Source organism: Solanum lycopersicum, chromosome 10 (genome assembly GCF_036512215.1).
Source record: "Solanum lycopersicum chromosome 10, SLM_r2.1".
NCBI classification, from domain to species: Eukaryota; Viridiplantae; Streptophyta; class Magnoliopsida; order Solanales; family Solanaceae; genus Solanum; species Solanum lycopersicum.
In genome coordinates this window covers 23,305,499-23,328,669 of record NC_090809.1, presented here as the reverse complement: position 1 = coordinate 23,328,669, position 23,171 = coordinate 23,305,499, and the positions used below count along the sequence as shown (strand labels likewise).

General features: G+C 38.4%; 1 long non-coding RNA gene across 1 annotated transcript; it reads right to left on the bottom strand.

The window, feature by feature from the left end:
* Positions 1-4,030: 4,030 nt before the first annotated feature.
* Positions 4,031-5,741, bottom strand: LOC138338980 (uncharacterized). Its single transcript, XR_011211904.1, has 4 exons — positions 5,633-5,741; positions 5,219-5,265; positions 4,146-4,487; positions 4,031-4,101 (listed from the first exon to the last, which is right to left on the bottom strand). It is a non-coding gene; the product is annotated as an uncharacterized lncRNA (long non-coding RNA).
* Between the last annotated feature and the right edge of the window lie 17,430 nt (positions 5,742-23,171).

The following is a 23,171-nucleotide window of genomic DNA, read 5'->3' as shown; positions in this document are numbered from 1 at the left end:
TATGCTGCCAATGACACAATGCATGTTCACTGTAAGATTTGTGATTTTTGAGAAAATTTGTGTTGTCTTTGATTGAAGTTTCAATGTGTGCAAAATTGTAGTACATGAGCATGTTTAAAGTTGTAGAAGGTAGTTCCTCCATAAAAGAAGGTTAAGTGTGAGTTTTGAAAATTTTGAAGTTTACAAGAGTCCCCTATATTGCTAAGTGTTTGAAAATGTGAAATGATGCGCATTTAAGTTGATGCTTTCATTTTGAGTGTTTGAAAATTTATTGTAATGTTTTATGTGATTCTAAGTGAGTCCTTGTTGTTCTTTATGTTTTAGTGTCATTCGTGGACAAATGTTATTCTAAGTTGGGGAGAATGTAACGCCCCAAAACGAACTAAGGTGAACTAGAGCCTCGTGGTTGTCTGTTGACAAAATTTGAAGTTACGATGAGTTAATTTAGTGTTCATAGTATGTGTGTGAATTTTGGATAAGTTTTGAGTTCAAACACCCAAGAACGTCCATGACGTTCGGAAGGTGTGGTTTTGATAGAGCTTGTGTGTATTGAGGTGTTTGAGTAAGTTTTATTGGATCGTTTTTCTTGATACTTGAATGAGATGTTCCTAAGACCTAAACTACTTATTTTAGGGGTTAAACGTCCAGGTACGACCCCACCTAGGACCCACAAGGGGCCCTAGATAAAGAGCCCAAGACTTGGCAGCAAGCTGCTACAGCAGTGACCAAACGACGACCCTAAGGACGGTCCGTTGGTCCAACAATGGCCCGTTGACCAAGGGCGTCGATTGTCCCTACATGCTGGCATTGTGGAGGCTCCAAATGGAGCGAAGTATCAACCAACCATACCTCACCAACGGCCCGTCTCTCGACAAACGGTCCGTTGGTTAGACTGCCCAAAAAGCTGTAAAGTTGACTGCCTTGGCTTGGGGTGTTTTGTAAATCATCCCAAGTATTTTATGACCCTAGGACGTTAGTTTTAGTGTTCATTAGGTATATTAAAGTTTTCTAAACCCAATGACCTCATTTTAAACCCCTCTTTCTTAAATCCAAAACCCCTCTCTCTTAGAAGACTCTTTCAACTCTCCATTGAAGCTAGAAGTCAGGGAGTTCTAGGAGGGCTGTTGGTGGTCGTTTCTCCATTTAAAAACCATTGTTATTGATTATATGTGAGGTATGGTATCCCTCCTTGAACTCTCTTTCATTCAAGAAGTCCCTTCAAACTATTTTTCGAAAGGGGTTTTCAACCCTAGTTTCTACTATCTTCAAATATAAACATGGGTCTTGCATGAAAACGTTTCTAATGAATTAATAATGGTATTTATGATGTTAGTTGATGATTTTAAGGTTAAAACCTCAATAATATCTTTTTAAAGCTTTTAATCTAATGTTGGCTTAAGAAATGAGTTATATGAGCATGAATTCTTGTGCTTACTATTGTTGTTTACCTACTGCCCAAAGGGCTTTATTTTGATGAAATATAGAGTAAAATGTTATAGGTGATGAAATCATTGATTGAAGGGTAAGTTGTTTATGGTTATTAGCTTTAATTTTTGAAATGCTCTTTAGTGGTATGGTCCACCTTCTTGATGGCGGTGTTTATTTGAATTGTATGAATGTAAAGTTACTAGTTTATTTTGAATGAGTCTATGAAGGCTTTTTACGTGAAGTAAGATGAAAATTATGCTATTCTTGTTAAATGTACCTTATAAAGCTATTATGTAAAAAAGGCTTGAGAGTATGCTTAAATAAAGATATTCTTGTTAAGTGTTTAGGAAGCTTGTTAAGAAAAGTATGTCAAGGATTTTGTCTAAAGGACTTATATGATTATATGAAGTATGTATAGTGTGTGATGTGATGAAGGAAGGTCTAAGATTGTATAAAATGAAATGTAAATGAAATGAATCTTACGTGCAAGTTGTGTTCACATTTACACACACACTCACACTTGAATGAATGAATGAATCTAAATTTAGTACAAAAGGGGAGTTTTGGGGTGAACACTCTTCATGACTTGAGATGAAGTGTTTAGTAGCAACCCCACTACATCATAGGAATGCCTTACGTGATTGAGATTTGGTGTTCACTAGTTATCCTTAAACTATACAACTCGTTTGTTGAGATGTTGTATTTCTATGTACCTCTTGAGATGAGTACTCCTCGTTAGCAGATAATGAGTTACTTAGTATCAATTTCCTTATCCATTAACTATGCGCCTGCATAGGTGTAGCTATCGAGAAAGCCATGTAAATGCTAAGAGAAAGACCTCATTCTAGGCAAGTGAGGATCCCTCATCCTATAGGGGTTAATATTGTTATGTCTAGCTCTGATGGTCTATGTGATTTAGAAATACATGCTGAGATGATTGACATCTACTCTGTTTTTAAGAGTTTTTAATGACTATTTTGATTTTTTGTTTTAAATAATGTTTTAATTCTGCATTATTTCGACTATCTCATGTTATGAATTATAAGATGCTTGTAAAAGATCTCTTCGGGGCCAATTACGCCATATCACGTCTATGGGGTGATCTCGGTGCATGAAAGATTATGGGGGAAGTCACTCTGCTGCTTGCATACTAATAGTTTAGTACTCCTCTTCGGACTATGTTCTAGTTTGTTACTAAGAAAAGGATCCACGTTGTGCTGAATCTTTTTGATATCTTCCGCCTTTTTGGTTCTTTTGAGAATTCATCATCTTGGGATGCTCTAAAAAACCTGAGATAAAACTCATTATCTTAATACTTAATTGAAATGGAGAGATTGTCTCTTTTACCATGTGCGTTCTTAAGTACTCTACTTCAACCCTTTACATTACGTACTTCTAGTTTGATGTAAAGAACAAAAATTTGTATTTCTTTTTTCGATGTAACTTTTCAATGTAATCTTCCTTTTTTTGAAATATTGAAATAGGATACTGTAATATGTTGATGTTCGCTTGACATCATTGTTCATAGGTTCTCTTGATCTTATTCTTGCAAATGAAAATGATGTAGTCGATGTATGACTTTCTTGAAATGTATGACTTCTTTTGATGGATGAATTATTTCTCTTGATGCATGAATGTTTTCGAGCGATGCATTATTTCTTTCTCGTGGTGTGTGAATCTTTTCCTGCAATGCATCACTTCTTTCTCACGATACATGAATCTTTCCCTGTGATGCATGACTTGTTTCCTTTTATATATTAATCCTTTGATATAATGCATGAATTGTGCCCCTTGTTTCTTGACTTATTTCACATGATGCATGAATCTCTTCATACGATGCATGATCTCTATCCGACGATGCATAAATCTTCCCATCGACACATGATTTCTTTCTCTTGATGCATCAATCTCACTTTCTTTCTTCATGTCACCAGATTAAGGTATGGTTTGTTGAGCGAGGAAAATACCTTTCTGTGGGGGTAGTCTCATATGACAATACAACATAAATGACCCTTTGAGTGGTTTGTATAATCTCATTAGTCAGTATATTAAAAATGAGTCCCACGAAAAGAATATTACAATGTCTAATAGAGTGATGCAGAAAAGTGTCATCCATGTAACTTTAGTTGTTGGAAAAAAATAATTTTACTTTCTGTGAGGTTTTCATTTGTACCATCAACAAACACAGTTGTATGTTCATGCTTATTAAAAACCTAATTCTTGGGTATAAGATGCACAACACTTTTCCTAAATCCACAAAAAACTTTTTAGTTAAAAAGTGAGTTGATCTGTGTCAATTGCTTTATTTGTCTTCTTTTTGTCTTGGAACAATCCTGTTGATTACTGCGATATCCTTCTTCCTAATAGATAAGCCAAAACATGCATGTACAAAACAATTGAAACATAAAGAAAAATATTATAAATAAGTTTTCAAAAGAAATATTTGAAAAGGGTCATTGAAAAGTGTCACGACCCAACCCGATGGGCCGTGACTAGTGCCCGTTTTGGACACCCACATACAAACCTGCTAAGTATAACCAACTGAAACTAAGACAATATGGAATTTAATCAAATCAAGCTAACCCCAACGTCATATATATATAAGAGGACCTGTCTCATAAGGAGTCATAACCATTCAACCATAACAGCATACGCGAGCCGACAAGGCCGCCACTATTCAAAGCATAATAACATACGTATGTCGACAAGGCTGCCACTATTCAAAGCATAATAACATACGTATGTCGACAAGGCTGCCACTACACAATACACAATGATGTACGCAGCCGACAAGGCTGCCCCTATACAAGCGGACATCCCAAACAAATCATGTCCAGACCATTATCCAAAACATATATATACAACCCACATAATGTCCACAGACCTCTAAGTGTACATTAGTGAAACTCGACGGGACAGGGCCCCGCCATACCCATAGACGAGCAAAAGACTACACAAAAGTTATGTACCAAAACGACTGGGCTTCGGAACAGTGGAGCTCTCCCAATCAGCAGAGTAGATATCCGAGGCGGGAGGATCACCGAATTGTGCGTCTACACCTGCGGGCATGAAACGCAGCCCCCCCCCCCCCGAGGAAAGGGGGGTCAGTACGGACAATGTACTGAGTATGTAAAGCATAAGGTAAAGATGACAGAATACCAGTATGGCAAGTCGAAAAACAATATCGCTACACATATACCCTTTTAAGTGAAAATCATGCATATATTTAACATTTAAGGTGCCCAGCTTCCCTACTGAGGGGCTCGGCAAAATAATCATCACGTCATCTCCGTCATCATCATCATCATAACCATCCTCATCACCAATCATATATATAATATACATACCCGGCCCTCTAGTGAGGAACTCGATGACATATGCAAGAAACTCCGCACGAACATTACCCGGCCCGGGACTCGGTGAAATGATAAATGACTCTATGCACGAGCAGAATATTATGAGCAACCATATGCAACTAAAATCATTTCTTATAACTCAATAGAACAATCAACGTGAACCAGCAAGGAGTATTACCAAAGATTAATGTTTTATCAAGATTATGAACCTTTAATACGATATGGAAACGTAAAATCTCAATGACTCTAAGAAGCATTACCATAGATATTAGAGATCATCATAGCCTTAGACATAGCCCATATATAGAGGAATAATTGTGGAAGCAAGAATATACGTCACCTAGACGCTCTAGAGGTAAGTATCAAATCTGTCTGTTATTCGCTTATTTTTAAAAGTCATGCCAAGCAAAGAAAGAAGGGACAGCGTTACATACCATATAATCGAGCCGCACGTCCAATATTTACTGCTCAATCTATTAATCTGTAACAAGCAACAATCGTGCCGAAATTAGATAAACGTCGTGCTTTACTTTCTTGTAAGCTAGCTAATAATCTAACGAAAATTCGGCAGCACCTCCCCTATTTTCCTTACTTCGTCCCAATCCGACAACAATCCAAATTATCCACAGCAATACCAATAACACATATAACCCAAAGAATCATAGTAAACAGCCCAAGCACCAACAGGACACCACTAATAATCCGATTATGGTTTCCATTCATACTTAGCACATTCAATAACTAAAACAAACTTCCTAAGCTACTGGTCACGCCCCCTTCTTAAAATTAATGGATAATTAACAAGGGTATTCTAAAGAATCAACACACCAAACAAGGAGATTACTAACCAAATTATTTGCAGCTGCTGTCCAAGAGTTGTAGGGTTGGTTTCTCCATTTCCATGGCTGCCTAAGACAAGTGGTGAAGAAGAAGATGATATGCCGCAATGCATTTCACCACTTTATTTAGCATGGAGTGGATTTCTCCACCTCATTTAATAGTATGAAGTGGAGGCAGCCCCCCTCTACACCTGTCCACTAAGGCCAGCCCACAATCTGATTCCTTTTTAATTTTTGCCTTGAGTGGTGGGGCCCATTGGATTAAATTAATCCTAATCAGCCACCAATTATGAGTGGTGGGGCCCATTGGATTAAATCAATCCAAATTAGCCACTAATTAATCCCACACTTAAAGTTAATGACACTTACATTAGCCAACTCATACTTAATATCACATTTGGAAATAACATCCTTGCCTAATATTTCTTTACGTCTTCTAGATCACGATGCACACTACATATAAAAAAAATACGAGGCATAACATCCTTCCCTCCTTAGGAACATTCGTCCTTGAATGTTAAGTTAGCGTCTTGCAAAAACAAATTCCAGCGAGGTCTCTCTAAAAGTTATACCTATCAACCTGCATTCCGTAACTTACAGATGCCTCACAGCTACATAATCTCATTATCTATCAATATAGTCAAGCTAGGAATTGAATTACCTGCAGGTACGGGGAACAAGTAAGGATACTTATTCTTCATTTCGTCTTCCGCTTCCCAAGTCATCTCCTCCCTATTGTTATTTTGCCACAACACTTTGACGGAAGCCGCATCCTTAGTACGTAACCTTCTAACCTGACGATCAAGTATAGCCACGGGTTTCTCCTCATATGACAACTCCTCTGTTACCTGAATATCATCTACAGGGAATACTCTAGAAGGATCACCAATACATTTACGTAGCATCGATACATGGAAGACTGATGTACCGCCTCCAAATCAGATGGTAGATCCAACTCATAGTCAACCTTGCCTATCCTACGAACAATCTGATAAGGCCCAATGTATCTCGGACTGAGCTTCCCCTTCCTGCCGAATCTCATCACACCCCTCATGGGTGATACCTTCAGGAATACCCAGTCACCAATCTGAAACTCCACATCTCGACGCCGATTATCTGCATATGACTTCTGTCGACTCTGGGCTTCTAATAATCTTTCTTGAATAAGCTTCACCTTGTCAACAGCTTGCTGAATCACATCCGGGCCTATTAACTTAGTCTCGCCAACATCAAACCAACCAATAGTGATCTGCACTTCCTCCCATATAAGGCCTCGTATGGTGCCATCTGGATACTAGAATGGTAGCTATTATTATAGGCAAACTCAATGAGCGGAAAGTGGTCATCCCAGCTGCCTTTGAAGTCAATAATACAGGACCGCAACATATCTTCTAGTGTCTGAATAGTACGCTCAGCCTGCCCATCAGTCTGAGGGTAAAATGTTGTGCTAAGGTTCACCTGTGTCCCCAATCCCTTCTGAAACGATATCCAAAAGTTGGCTGTAAATTGAGCTCTTCTGTCTGATATAATGGACGTGGGAACCCCATGAAGTCTCACTATCTCCCTGACATATAACCTTGCATAATCTTCAGCCGAATAAGTAAACCTGACTGGAAAAAAATGGGCCGATTTCGTCAGCCTATCTACAATAACCCATATAGAGTCATATTTCCGTTGAGTGCGAGGTAAGCCTGTAATGAAGTCCATATTAATCATCTCCCATTTCCAAGTCGGGATCTCTATCTCCTGTAATAATCCACTAGGCTTTTGATGTTTGATCTTGACTTGTTGACAATTTGGGCACTGAGCAACAAACTCCGCTATGTCCTTTTTCATGCCATCCCACCAATATAAGCATTTGAGGTCATGATACATTTTTGTTGACCCTGGGTGAATAGAATAACGGGCAGAGTGTGCCTCTCCCATAACCTGCCGTCGTAGCCCCGCAGTATCGGGTACACACAATCTGCCTTCATATCGTAACACTCTGTCAGGTGTAACCTTAAATGGGGTCTTTTCCTTTTGAAGAGCTGCATCTCTATACTGTGCCAGAATAGGGTTCTTGTATTGGTGTCTCCTTACCTCATCTATGATTGAGGACTCAGCAACCTCTTGAATAGAAACTCCACTATCTTCCGAATTAGCTAGACGGACTCCAAGGCTGGATAGCCGCTGAATCTCCCGAAACATATCCCTCCTTTCTGGTTGTACATCTGTCAAGCTACCCATGGACTTACGGCTAAGAGCATCTGCTACAACATTCGCTTTCCCTGGATGATATAAAATATCAACATCATAATCCTTTAGCAACTCTAACCACCGCCTCTGTCGTAAGTTCAGCTCCTTCTGTTTAAAGATATATTGGAGACTCTTATGATCTATATAGATGTCCACATGGACACCATATAAATAATGTCTCCATATCTTCAAGGCATGAACCACGACCGCTAACTCCAGATCGTGAGTAGGATAGTTCTTTTCATGCTTCCTAAGTTATCGGGAGGCATAGGCTATAACTTTGCCATGCTGCATAAATACACATCCTAGCCCAACATCCGAAGCATCACAATAAATAACATAGCCGTCTGGTCCCTCCGGAAGAGTTAGGACTGGAGCTGTAGTCAATTTGTCTTTCAATAGCTGGAAGCTTCGCTCACAAGCATCTGTCCACTAGAACTTGGCTGCCTTTTGAGTTAGCGTTGTCAAAGGCTCTGAAATTGAGGCAAACTTTTCAACGAATCTCTTGTAATATCCTGCTAACCCCAAAAAGCTGAGTACCTCAGTAGGTGTCGTAGGTCTGGGCCAAGTCTTTACTGCCTCAATCTTCTGCGTGTCTACCCGAATACCATCAGCTCCAATAATATGCCCCAAGAATGCCACTGAAGTCAACCAGAACTCGCACTTAGAAAATTTAGCATACAACTTCTGGTGCTGAAGCACCCTAAGTACCGTCCATAAATGATCTGCATGCTCCTCTTCTAAACGTGAATAGACCAGAATATCGTCTATAAATACAATAACAAACATATCAAGGAATGGTTTAAATACTCGATTCATTAAATCCATGAACACCGCTAGAGCATTAGTCAGCCCAAAAGACAGCACTCTAAACTCATAATGCCCATATCGGGTCTGGAATGCCGTCTTTGGAATATCTGCCTCCCTTACCCGCACCTGATGATAAACTGACCGCAAGTCTATCTTTGAAAAACACTTTGCACCCTGCAACTAGTCAAATAGATCGTCAATCCTTGGGAGGGGATACCTGTTCTTTATTGTTACTTTGTTCAACTGCCTATAATCAATGCACATCCGCAGCGACCCATCCTTCTTCCTCACAAACAGTACCGGTGCTCCCCAAGGTGACGTACTAGGCCTGATGAAGCCCTTTTCTAGCAAATCCCTCAATTGCTATTTCAATTCTTTCAACTCAGCAGGTGCCATTCTATAAGGAGGTATAGATATAGGTTGGGTATCTGGCAGTACATCTATAGTAAACTCTATCTCCCGTTCTGGAGGAAGGCCTGGAAGTTCCTTGGGGAATACATCGGGAAATTCATTAACTACAGGGACTGATTGAAGAGTCAGTGCCTCTGCCTTTATGTCATGCACCCGAATCAGATGGTAAATATAGCCTTTTCTAACCATCTTCCTGGCCTTAAGGTATGAAATGAACTTACCTTTCGGCGATACTATACTTCCCTTCCACTCTATAATCGGTTCCCCTGGAAATTGAAATCGAACTATCTTTCCTCTGCAATCAACATTAGCATAACAAGCAGCCAACCAATCCATACCCATGATAATATCAAACTCAGTCATATTTAACTCTATTAGATCTGCTACGGTACGACGACTATATATAACTACTGAACAATTCCTATATACTCGCGTAGCTATGACAAAATCTCCTACAGGTGTAGCTACCTCAAATGGTTCTATCAACTCAGACTCTATTCTGATCTATATGATAAGGTGGAACCTGGGTCTATCAATGCATACATACTTCGGGAGAATAGTGATAATATACCTGTGATCACATTAGGTGACACCTCCTGATCTTGCCTATTAGTCAAAGCATATATACGGTTTGAGGGACCGCTAGAACTGGAAGCTCCACCACATCATCTACCACGGCCTGCTGGCGCCTGAATACCCTGCCCCGTAGGGCGCATAGCCACAGAAAAAGATGAACCACAACGGACCATGTAGGCTGTGCCATACCACCTGCACTACCTCTAAGGTGACACTCCCTCATAGTATGGCCTTGACGGCCGCAAGAAAAACACGCACCTGTAGCCCAACGACATTCCCCAGGATGGGACTTACCACAACGAGAACACCGAGGCAAAGGTGGCCTCGACTGGCTCAAACCCCTGCCCATCTGTGACCCTGACGCCCTAGAGTTCTGACCAGCTTCCGAATATCCCATACGATCGAACCCCCTACCCATGAAACGTGGGGGTGCACTCTGTGCTGTCTGGGAAGAAAATCTAACATACTGCTGAGACTGCCCGCTTTGAAACTCATCAGGATAACCTGCTAATCTAGCCCTCTTATGCTGGCCTCTATTATTATCCCTACCCCCTGTGCATATGCCTGCACCCGAGCAATGTCCATACCTGGCTGAAGAGTCACTGCCATACAACCGTCAATCAAATAACGATCCAATCCCATCACATAATGATGTACCCTGTCTGCCATATCAGCCACAATTGTAGGCGCATGCCTAGCCAATGAATCAAACTCGAGGCTATACTCTCGAACGCTCCTGCCATTTTGCTTCAAACGCAAGAATCTATCGACTCTAGCTCGCTTCATCTCTGGAGGCAGGAAGTGGCCCTGGAAAGCCTCCACAAATTCATCTCACACTGCTGGAGGAGCACCCTCACCCCTAGATAACTCACAAGACTCATACCAATTAATAGCTACATCCCGCAAATGATGCGTAGCCAACTCAACAGACTCGGTCTCCGAAGCCTTGATTATCCTCAATGTACGCTGCATCTGACGAATAAACTCTTGCGGATCATCCTTGGGCCTTGACCCAAAGAAATCTAGAGGATTACAACTTAAGAAGTCACGAGCCCTTAAGCTATCAGATCTGTCCGCATGATCAACTCCTAGTCCATGCCTGCGAGCCTGATCTGCCACTAATCTAGTCAGCAATTGAACTGCATCTCTCATGGCCCTATCCTCCGCCCCTAACTGAGGAGCTGGAGGTTCAGATGTTGGGGCCTCGGGGGCTGGTGGTGTCCCCCGAACTGGAGCTGCTGCTGCGCTAAGCTCTTCTGGCGGTGGGGGTGTAGCAGAGCTCTCCGACTGGAGCATAATACCAGGCATAGACTGGGCACGGGCCCTAGTAACTCTTCGGGTCTGACTAGTACCTTCTGCTACCGATTTTCCCTTCTGGGCGGCTGTCGCTTTCTTTGGAGGCATAGCTGAAAACACACAGATTCGTTAGAGAGGGATTATCCTGTTAATATAGCTCTATTGCACGATCTAGAATAAGAAGAAAGAATGACATCCTAAATGTCCTGTAGCTTCCTGTTTATAGATGTGGTGCACAACACATCGATAAACAAGACTCTACTAGACACGGTCTGTAGACACTTCCGAGGAAGAACCACTCTGATACCACTCTTTGTCATGACCCAACCCGATGGGCCGTGACTAGTGCCCGTTTTGGACACCCACAATCAAACCTGCTAAGTATAACCAACTGAAACTAAGACAATATGGAATTTAATCAAATCAAGCCAACCGCAACGTCATATATATATAAGAGGACCTGTCTCATAAGGAGTCATAACCATTCAACCATAACAGCATACGCGAGCCGACAAAGTCGCCACTATTCAAAGCATAATAACATACGTATGCCGACAAGCCTGCCACTACACAATACACAATGATGTACGCAGCCGACAAGGCTGCCCCTGTACAAGCGGACATTCCAAACAAACCATGTCCAAACCATTATCCAAAACATATATATGCAACCCACATAATGTCCACAGACCTCTAAGAGTACATTAGTGAAATTCGACGGGACAGGGCCCCGCCACACCCATAGACGAGCAAAAGACTATAAAAAATTTATGTACCAAAACGACTGGGCTCCGGAATAGTGGAGCTCTCCCAATCAGCAGAGTAGATATCCTAGGCGGAAGGATCACCGAATTGTGCGTCTACACCTGCGGGCATGAAACACAGCCCCCCCGAGGAAAGGGTGGTCAGTACGGACAATGTACTGAGTATGTAAAGCATAAGGTAAAGATGACAGGATACCAATATGGCAAGTCGAAACAAAATAGCGCTACACATATACCCTTTTAAGTGAAAATCATGCATATATTTAACATTTAAGGTGCCCAGCTTCCCTAGTAAGGGGCTCGGCAAAATAATCATCACGTCATCTCCGTCATCATCATCATCATAACCATCCTCATCACCAATCATATATATAATATACATACCCGGCCCTCTAGTGAGAAACTCGGTGACATATGCAAGAAACTCCGCACGAACATTACCCGGCCCGGGACTCGGTGAAATGATAAATGACTCTATGCACGAGCAGAATATTATGAGCAACCATATGCAATTAAAATCATTTCTTATAACTCAATAGAACAATCAACGTGAACCAGCAAGGAGTATTACCAAAGATTAATGTTTTATCAAGATTATGAACCTTTAATACGATATGGAAACGTAAAATCTCAATGACTCTAAGAAGCATTACCATAGATATTAGAGATCATCATAGCCTTAGACATAGCCGATATATAGAGGAATAATTGTGGAAGCAAGAATATACGTCACATAGACGCTCTAGAGGTAAGTATCAAATCTGTCCGTTATTCGCTTATTTTTAAAAGTCATGCCAAGCAAAGAAAGAAGGGACAGCGTTACATACCATATAATCGAGCCGCACGTCCAATATTTACTGCTCAAGCTATTAATCTATAACAAGCAACAATCGTGCCGCAATTAGATAAACGTCGTGCTTTACTTTCTTGTAAGCTAGCTAATAATCTAATGAAAATTCGGCAGCACCTCCCCTATTTTCCTTACTTCGTCCCAATCCGACAACAATCCAAATTATCCACAGCAATACCAATAACACATATAACCCAAAGAATCATATTAAACAGCCCAAGCACCACCACGACACCACTAATAATCCGATTATGGTTTCTATTCATACTTAGCACATTCAATAACTAAAACAAACTTCCTAAGCTACTGGTCACGCCCCCTTCTTAAAATTAATGGATAATTAACAAGGGTATTCTAAAGAATTAACACACCAAACAAGGAGATTACTAACCAAATTATTTGCAGCTGCAGGCCAAGAGTTGCAGGGTTGGTTTCTCCATTTCCACGGCTGCCTAAGACAAGTGGTGAAGAAGAAGATGATATGCAGCAATGCATTTCACCACTTTATTTAGCATGGAGTGGATTTCTCCACCTTATTTAATAGTATGAAGTGGAGGCAGCCCCCCTCTACACCTGTCCACTAAGGCCAGCCCACAATCTGATCCCTTTTTAATTTTTGCCTTGAGTGGTGGGGCCCGCTGGATTAAATTAATCCTAACCAGCCACCAATTATGAGTGGTGGGGCCCATTGGATTAAATCAATCCAAATTAGCCACTAATTAATCCCACACTTAAAGTTAATGGCACTTACATTAGCCAACTCATACTTAATATCACATTTGGAAATAACATCCTTGCCTAATATTTCTTTACGTCTTCTAGATCACGATGCGCACTACGTATAAAAAAATACGAGGCATAACAAAAAGTGTCATATCAGTCGAGCTTAGCAAACACCTTTGGACTAGATACTTCGAGGTCCATTAATAACTTGGTGGGAAGTATTCAAAGTTGCTCTAAACTTCTTATGAAACCGATTGAACTTTTTGAGTTCATTTTTATAATTTCCTATCTGAGTTTACTATCTCGATGTATCTTGAACTATTGATGAACTAATCATAGAATTTTTGAGATATTATAAAAAAATCTTTCCCAATTACAATTATCAATGCTACTTATGTATTGACTTGTTGGAGAGATTTTTAATCATAGAGAATTTGTGACCCCTCTAAAAAATTCTATCCCTGTTTTGTTGTAAAGAAAAACATATATCTTACAGGAGACATGACCAAGCCATTGTGGAGCCATCATATCATATTAATGTAGGAATAATGTTTTACATAGTTCTCCTTCTAGAGGACTAACAAAAAATACCAAATTTTTACCAAGGAACAAAATTAGGCCGGTATAGCTTGCTTATGTATCTCATTCTTGAGAACTCAAGTTAAAACTAGTTGAAGTGCAAAAGGTAATATATTAAAAGGGATAGAGGGGATGACGGAGATAGTCAACCTTCTTATTTCACTCTTTATAACTCATGTCTAACATATTATATTACGAAGAGATAAAATTCTAAATGATTATAACAGTACCAGTAAATGATAGACATACAAATTGAAACTGCACACATAATATCTTTTACTCGGAACTGAGTTGATCATTTTTGCCTTTTACTTACATCCATATTTGAAAATACCAAGGAAACGCCAGATAACATTTTGCGGACCATGTAGGGTTCTTACCAATTTGGTGAAAAATTACATTTGTACTCATTATGATAGGGGAAAATACATTTGAGAACAAACTGACCAATTTTAAAAATTCTTGCTCTTACTCTTTTGTTGAAAGCACAAATCATTCTCTGTCGATACTGTTGGCCAAGAAAAATATCAATCTTTCTCTTCTCATCAATCAATGATATCTGATAAATTCACTTGTGAAGCCAATCAACATCACTCTATTTGTCTCCTGCAATGATTCTAAATAATGGTATCTCAACTTCAGCAGGAGTAATTGCATATGTTCCATATAGTAACAAGTATGGAGTAGTTCTAATTGACGTGTTGGTAGCTGTTCTGTATCCCAACAAAGCGTATGATAATATGTCATGCCAAAGTTTGTTATTGCTGATCATTTTTCCGAGAATCATCTTGATGTTCTTTTGGCGGCTTCTATAGATGCATTGATTTATGGACGATAAGTGGTTGAGTTTTGGTGAGTAATATTGAATTATTCTCATATATCGTTCATCAAATGTCTGTTGACACTCTCTTCATTACTAGTAATGATGTATTCATGAACACCGAACATACAGATCAAAATGTAATAAACTAAATAACCTACATCTTTCATGGTTACTAACTTATACGAAGTTGCTTCCACCAACATTGTAAAGTAATTAATAGTAACCAATATGAATTTTTATCTGTTAGAGTGACTTGATATATTGAACCGATGATATACAATCCCCAATATACGAAGGGCAACGACAATGTTAAAGAATTTAGCTTATGAGGCGGTACTCAAATAAAATATCCTTGTACTTGACATTTATGTCATTTATGCACATACTTGCAACAATCAAGATCCATTGTAATAAAAAAATAACCTTCTCGATAGATTTTCCAAGACAAAGTGATTTCAATCTTATGACTACCACAAACTCCCACATGTATCTGTTAAAGAATCTTTGCAGCTCTACAAGCATTAAAACTTATGAGAAGACGTTAATCTAGAGTCCTCCTACATAGAATTTCCCCACTTGGATGATATTGTTTGTCATACGGCTTATTGACTTCTTCTAGTTGAAAGTTGCACTTTCACGGTAAATAAAGTTTAGAAATATTTCATTATGTCAAAATATCAAAGCAACCCATATGGTTCTGCTTCTACGTGTGAACAATGGATAGGATTTTCTTTTACCTTTATATTCAAGGGATGAATATAACTTATGTGTTAATGGTTCATAAATGAGGCAATGGTGGCAAGAACATCATCCAAATCATTTTGTATCCTTTGAATTTGTTGGATTTAATCTTACGGAATCTGTTGCTCAACTTCTGTATTGATTGCACTTATGGTATGATCCTTGGGTTCTTCACATCCCATTTTCCTTGAACATAATAAATCAACAAATTTGAATTTCCAATTACAAACAACTCATGAACTTTCATGTTAATTTCAACTTTAAAACCGAGGATGCAAGCTTCATACTCATACATATTTTTTGTGTAATTAAATTGGAGTATAGGTACCATAGGAAAATAATTATCATATTATAATACTAAGACCACTCTGATACCTTTCTGTTGATGGTTTGTTGGCTCCATCAATAAATACTCTCTAACCAGGGTATTCTTCAAAAATATTATTTACCAAAAATGTCACTTCTTCATTGGGGAGATACGTCTTGATCGGTTCATACACTTCATCAACTGCATCTCTGCAAGATGATCAGCCAAGTGTTGTGCTTTTCTAGTGTTTTAATTTGCATACACAAAACCAAACTCACTCAATAGAATTTTCCATGTAGCCAACTTCTCAGTCGATATTTCTTTTTGAAAAATGTATTTCGACATATACATCCTTGAAATGAGATATGTTCTATAGGAAAGTAAATAAAGTCTCAACTTTTGATCAATCCACGTCAAAGCACAATATGTCTACTCCAATACAATGCATTGTCCTCGGATCGACTGAATTTCTTTCTCATTTAGTAGATAGAACACTTCTTATTTTGAGTTTCATCACGTTGACTAAGAACGCATCCGAATGTGTTGTCTTAATGTAATACTAATAAAGTGTAATGCCTAATCAAGAACTTAACATGAGAGTCTAAGAGTTATAAGAACGTTTGAGGGTCAAATAAAATGTATATAAGTAATTTTAGGAAGTTCTATAATAAATGCGTCAAGAAACGTCCATGACGTCCTCAAACTAGTTCAAGAGGTTCTAGTGTCTATTAACCTATTTTACAAGGTTTTATTAATCGGTATCAAATGGAATTTTGTAGTAAGGTGTCTAACACATATTAAAGTTGGTTTATAGTCACAACATCTAGATATAATTCATCAAGGACCAACAAAGGGTCCTTCATGAGGAACCTTCCACCTTGACAAAAACTATCAAACGGACAGTGTCCATTAATGATGCCAACGACAGGGCATCAATGTCTACCGTCGTTAGAAACTTAGACATTTTGTAAAAGGGTTAATTTTGGAAATCCTTTGACATAAATTACTGATGTGCTGCACAAAAAGGATACTGGTCATCGACTTACCTCCGACCCGTAGGTCAGGATCTTGCAGGTCAGGTCACTGTTTTGGCTGCATTGTTTTATTTTGTTCAATAAATTGATTTGGTGGTGAGTAAATTAGTTAGGGGTTAATAAAGGTATATTAAGTTATTTAATTACTTATATAAATACGCAAACCTAATTAAACAAAACCGAACTCTCATAATTCATAAAAGCCAATGGCTCTTCATTCTATCTTCCTTCTCTCTCCCAAAAAGAAGAAATCTACTGAAAGTATAGGTCAATGTATTAGGGAATAAAGAAGGGTGATTTTCTCCATCAATCTTCACCAATTAACAAGGTATGAGATGTTTTCACCTTTGGAATTCCTTTCCCCAAAGGGTTGTTCCAAAAATAATTTCAATAAGATGAGTTTCATGAGGGTTTCTTTCAATTACGAAATTTACTTTATAACTTGTATTGTTTATGGTTTATTTTTGTTGTTATACTTACATAATGATGTAATATGACTCAATTATGCTAGTTCTTGTTGTATTGACCTACTTTCTGGAAGATGACCTATTTCCATTTAACCTTAGGTTATGAACGAGGGATGAATCATGTGTAGTGATTAATTACTATTGATGGAATTTATTATACCTATTATTATATTGAATTTACTTAATAGATGCTAAGACTATAATCATGGCTTAACTTTAGTATAATGTTCTTGTGTTTACTATGTTATTGTCTTAATGAATAGGTGATTATCTTCTTATATTTGTTATTGATTATGCAATTGGCTTTCGAAAGTAACTTGGCATGGTTTTGAACAAATGTCCTTTTTAACATGATTTCTATAATGTATGAGAATATTATTCCACACTTAGTAGAAGTGATGTGCTAACCTGCATTTCTCCCTTATCCCAACATTTTAGGTTCCGGTCGTTGAAGGGTTCGTGACAACTTTCAAGGAATGCTTTCATCATTACTCAAAGTGTGGGTATGTCTCCACGTTCTATGTTACATTGATATAGTCGAAATACACGCATTTCACTCATGTTGTTTCAAGACATTGTTGTAAGCCCTAAGTGGCACTTTTACATTTCTGTAAGGGCTATGCCCATATTGTTCTATTCTGTTTAGATGGTTTAATATGAGATATCACTTTTAAAACAATATTATTTATGTTTTCTATATGTGGCATAAAGTAGAAGACTATGTAGTCTTCTTATACGAGGAGTCTATGTATACTCACTATAAATATATTATGTGGAAGTGAAAGGTCTAAGTAAACCTAATGCGATAGATGTAGATGAAAAGTTTTGATTTTTTTGCACTTTTTACCTATGAAATGTAATGATGAATGCTAAGAGGCTAGTCTTAGTCGTCTTCAAGGACGAGAACACCGGTTACTTCAAGGGGGTAATCCTCGAATGTGAACAGTTTGGTATCAGAGCATGAGGTTGAATATACCTGGAAAAGATGTCTCCTTAAACCACATCTATGTAGATTCTTATTCATAGTTGTGAAACGTGACACACTTATGAATCATAGACTATGTGATGCATAAAAACTCTTATTTTCTTTTATTCATATATCGTGCCTCTAGATTCTTGTTATGTTCTTTCACTTAAACCTTGTATCTTGGTTATATGTATGAATACTCGAAAAGCAGTTGCTAGAAGGTCTAAGAAAGAAATGGCAAATGTGGGAGCTCATGAAGACCAACTACGTCCTTAAGGCAACCAAGTGCCTGCACTTGAATAAGTTTCTATGGGTGATCAAGTTCCGGTTGTTTCTCCACCGATGACCAATGGAGAGATAATGGAAGATTTTCTCATTTTAAACCAAGACATAACCTCTCAACCTAATGTCATCACTTCACAAGTCCAAACCATGACCGATTAAATGAATTGGGAGGTTGGACCTCGAATGCCTCAACATTCTATCAATATGGCCTCCCGTTTGAGAGACTTTACTAAAATAAATTCACCTATGTTCTTCGGGTTGATGTTTTAAAAGGACCCTCAAGATTTCCTTGATGAGGTCTATAAGATTCTCTATGCTATTGGTGCGACCTCAATTGAGAAGGCTGAGTGGGCGGCTTATGAACTCAAAGATGTGGCCCAAACTTTGTATGTGCAATGGAGGGATAATACAACACTAAGGGGTGGTCCGGTGACTTGGGAGATCTTTAAAAGGCTTTCCTCGACAGGTTTTTTCATAGAGAGATGATGGAAGCGAAGGTGAAAGAATTTATCAACCTTCATGAGGGATGTATGAGTGTACTTGACTACTCTTTGAAGTTCTCTAAATTGTCAAAGTATGCCGTTTGGCTATTCTCAAGATAATATGAATTTCTCTTGTCTCGTGGTTCATGCTCAACAAATTGAAAAATCTAGGATAAGGAGAAAGAGTAGGGATGCCAAGAAGACCAAGTCTTATGAAGTTTGTTCCTCTAATGGTAGGCTTGACATTCAAGACAAGCCTAGGTTTAAGAAGAGGTTTTATAATCAAGTAACTTCAAAATTTACCAAGTATCGTGTGCTAGGGTGTCTAACCCTAAGTCTTAAAAGGGAAGAGGTACTAGTTCACCAAGTAAGATGTCAACTTGTGGAAAGTGTTGAAAGAAACATTATGGTGATTGCCTTGTTGGGATGGAAAATTGCAATAGGTGTGGCAAGAGCGGCCACAGGGTTAAGGATTGTCAAAATTTGAAGGAGCAAGACAAAGGAAGTGGGAAATCTCAAGCTAGCGGTTCTAATTTTGATGCTCGAAAGAATAATTGCTTCTATGCTCCTCTCTAGGGGTAAAAAAAAAAGTTCTCCCGATGTTGTGACCAGAATGTTAAAAGTCTTCTATATTGTTGTTGACTCTTTACTTGATCTGGGTGCTAAATTATCTTTTGTTACTCCCTTTATAGTTACAAAGTTTGATGTTTTCCCGATATCTAAATGAACCATTCATGGTAACTACCCCGGTAGGTGAGTCGGTGGCTGCAAAGAGGGTATATAGAAATTGTCATATAATGTTGCGCAATAGAGTTACTATTGTTGAATAAGTAGAACATGATATGGTCAATTATGATGTCATCTTGGGGATGGATTAGTTGCATCATTGTTTTGCTTCAATTGTTTGTAGAACAAGATTTGTCAAGTTTAATTTTCCAAATGAACCCGTCTTAGAGTGGAAGGAAGGAAATTCTATCGTTAGAGATCGTATTATTGATTGTCTAAAGTCTTGAAAGATGATCTCAAAAGGGTGTTTATACCTATTCTATGAGTCAAAGATTTAAGCTTCAAAAATCCTCCCATTGAGTCAGTCCCCGTAGTAAGGAAATTTTTGGAGGTATTTCCTTATGATCTTCTTGGAAGTATTCCTGAACGGAAAATTTATTTTGGGATTCACATGCTATCACATACAAACCCCATTTTAATTTCTTATTAGATGGATCCGTCAGAAATGAAAGATTACTTCAAGTCTCAACTCAATAACTTACTAGAAAAAAGCTTCATTAGACAAAGTATTTCTCCATGGGGTGTATCAGTGTTGTTTGTGAAAAAAGTAGGATGGGTCCCTTAAAATGTTCATTGATTCTCGACAACTTAATAAAGTCAATATTAAGTACAAGTATCCTCTCCCTCGTATTGATGATATGATTGATTAACTCGAAGAGTCAACCTATTTTTCTAAGATTACATTGATATTGGAGTATCACCAATTTAGGGTGAGAGGTCAGGACATACCAAAAACTGCATTTCGGACTAGATATGGTCACTATGAGTTCTTAGTAATGTCATTTGGCCTCACTAATTCCACGATAGCATATATGGATCTCATGAATAGTGTTTTCCAAAGTTACCTAGATTCATTTGTCATTGTCTTCATTGACAACATCATTGTATATTCGAAAAATGAGGGGGAACACATGGATCATTTAAGGGTTCTATTACAATTTCATAAGGAGACTTAACTATTTCCCAAGTATAGAAAATGTGAGAATTGATTGAGGTCGGTGGCGCTTCTTGCTCATATCATCCCTAGTGATTAAGTTGATGTTGATCCAAGGAAAACCGAAGCGGTTAACAATTCCCCTAGACAATTGACTCCACCTACATTAGAAGCTTTATGGGTCTAGATGGATACAATAGTAGGTTTTTGGATTGTTTTGCATCCATTGCATCTCCTTTGAATGCTTTGACCCAAAAGATTATGAAATTTGAGTGGTCAAAGGCATCAAAAATAAGCTTCCAAATCTTGAAAGAACAGCTTACCTCCGCTCTGGGTTGACTTTATTGGAGCGTACCAAGGGTTTCATTGTGTATTATGATGCATCCCCTGTGTGTTTAGGGTCTGTTCTTATGCAACATGGGCAAATAGTAGAGTATGCTTTTAGAAAACTTAAGGTGCGTGAGAAGAATTATCCAACTCCTGCAATGAGGTAGCAGTTGGGGTATTTAATTTTAAAATATGGAGGCATTATTTGTATGGTATCCATGTTGATGTGTATACCAACCCTAAGAGTCTTCAATATGTGTTTACTTAAAAGGAATTTAACTCCGACAAACAAGGTTGTTGGAATTATTGAAGCATTTTATATGAGTGTTCTCTAACACTTCGGCAAGGCCAAAATGGTTGTGGATGATCGAAGTCCACTCATTTAGAAGAAGCCAAGAAATACCTAGAAAAATATGTTCCAAGGTAGGCTCGTTTGGGTGTTAGATTAGCATATTCGACAAATGTTGGCTTTATGCTTCATCATAATTCCGAATCATCTTTGGTGGTTGAGGTGAAGTCGAAGAAACACCTTGATCAATCATTGATGGATTTAAAGAAAATCATTCTTAGTATGCCTAATGAGTCATTCTCCTTAGGGTGCGATGGTATCTTTAGGTATCAAGGAAGGTTGTGTGTGCCCAAAGTTGATGACTTCAGATACTGGATTTTTGAGGAAGCTCATGTTTCCTGTTACTCCGTTCATCTGGAATCTAGAAAGATGTATCTGTCATGACCGGAACCTAGATCCCAGACGAGACCGGCGTCGTTGATCTCTCATAGGTCGTAGAAAAGCCTACATACGTCATCGTTACTTCACCTAGGTTGATCTTAGCAAAAAATTTGAAACTTTTAATTACTTGAAGTATTCATAGACTTCAGAGTAGGATACATTATACTCATATAAGATTTTTCTACATCAATTAATAACCGTTCACAACAACCATCTAATGCCAAGATACTCAACTGAATGAAATAGTTATAACGTATAATATGAAGTTGTCAGAATGGCACCAATATAATGTCTGAAAATAATTGAGAAAGAAACTCTAGTGGAACATACTCCACTATCTCAAGCCTACATCTAAGCTAGGCAAGCGTCTTCAAAAGCATGAGTGCCTACCAAATCCAGATAAAAGGTCCACATCAGGATAATTTCAGCGTCGACTCGTAAGCTCCAGCGTCTAGTTGTACCTGCACCTAAAAGTAGATAAATGTATGGAATTAGTACACACATGTACTAAATATGGTTATATGCAAGCACACACCAAAGACATGCATGATTTACAAAATCTCTCTCCTAACGATAGGAGTTATGGAAAGTCAATTCAGTGGACTTGCCAAATCGGATTAGGAAAGTCATGCCATGAGAGTAACATGCATCATCATACGTATCATATTGCACACATCACATAACATATTATCATATTTCATTTCATTCATTCATATTCCACGAGACCTTGGAATCATGGACTTAACATAGGACTTCCCAAAATGAGGGCTCAACATATGAGACCTCAAATAGGGAGCCTTCTTTAGCAAACACAGAGTGTGTTTCACTTATTCATACGTACTTCATTTTCATTCATTCATAAGCTAGTGTAAACGCCAGCCATACCTAGTATGTAGTTTAACACTTCCATCAGGTTCACTGTGTAATGACAAAGAATGACCTAGTGTTATTACTCAAGACTAGGTTACCTCTTGATTATCCTATCTTAGAACCTTTCGTATCGTTCATTTCAATATGTGCATTACTTGAGGCTGGCCTCATTGTTTCTTTGGGAACTTTCTCCTTAACCAGCATAGATCATGTGAGCATCATGAAATCCAGTGTTTAACCCAACACAAAAAAGAGATGGAATCACTGGCCAAAGTGAACCAAAACATGCTAGCATATATAGGGAATCGAACCTTGCTAGAACCTTATATTGACAATATAAGTTCATAGAATAGGAGATATAAGGATACCCATTCCCGTCTGGACGGACAGTCTCATCTCATGAGAATTACACAAACCTCTGCCTTCCCGAAAGAAAGAACCACAACTAATATCTAGACTATCAGTGCTAAGCATAAAGTTCCATTACATTCATCTCATACATCATACAAGATGGCTTCTAGCATGAGGGAATCATATCTAATTAGATT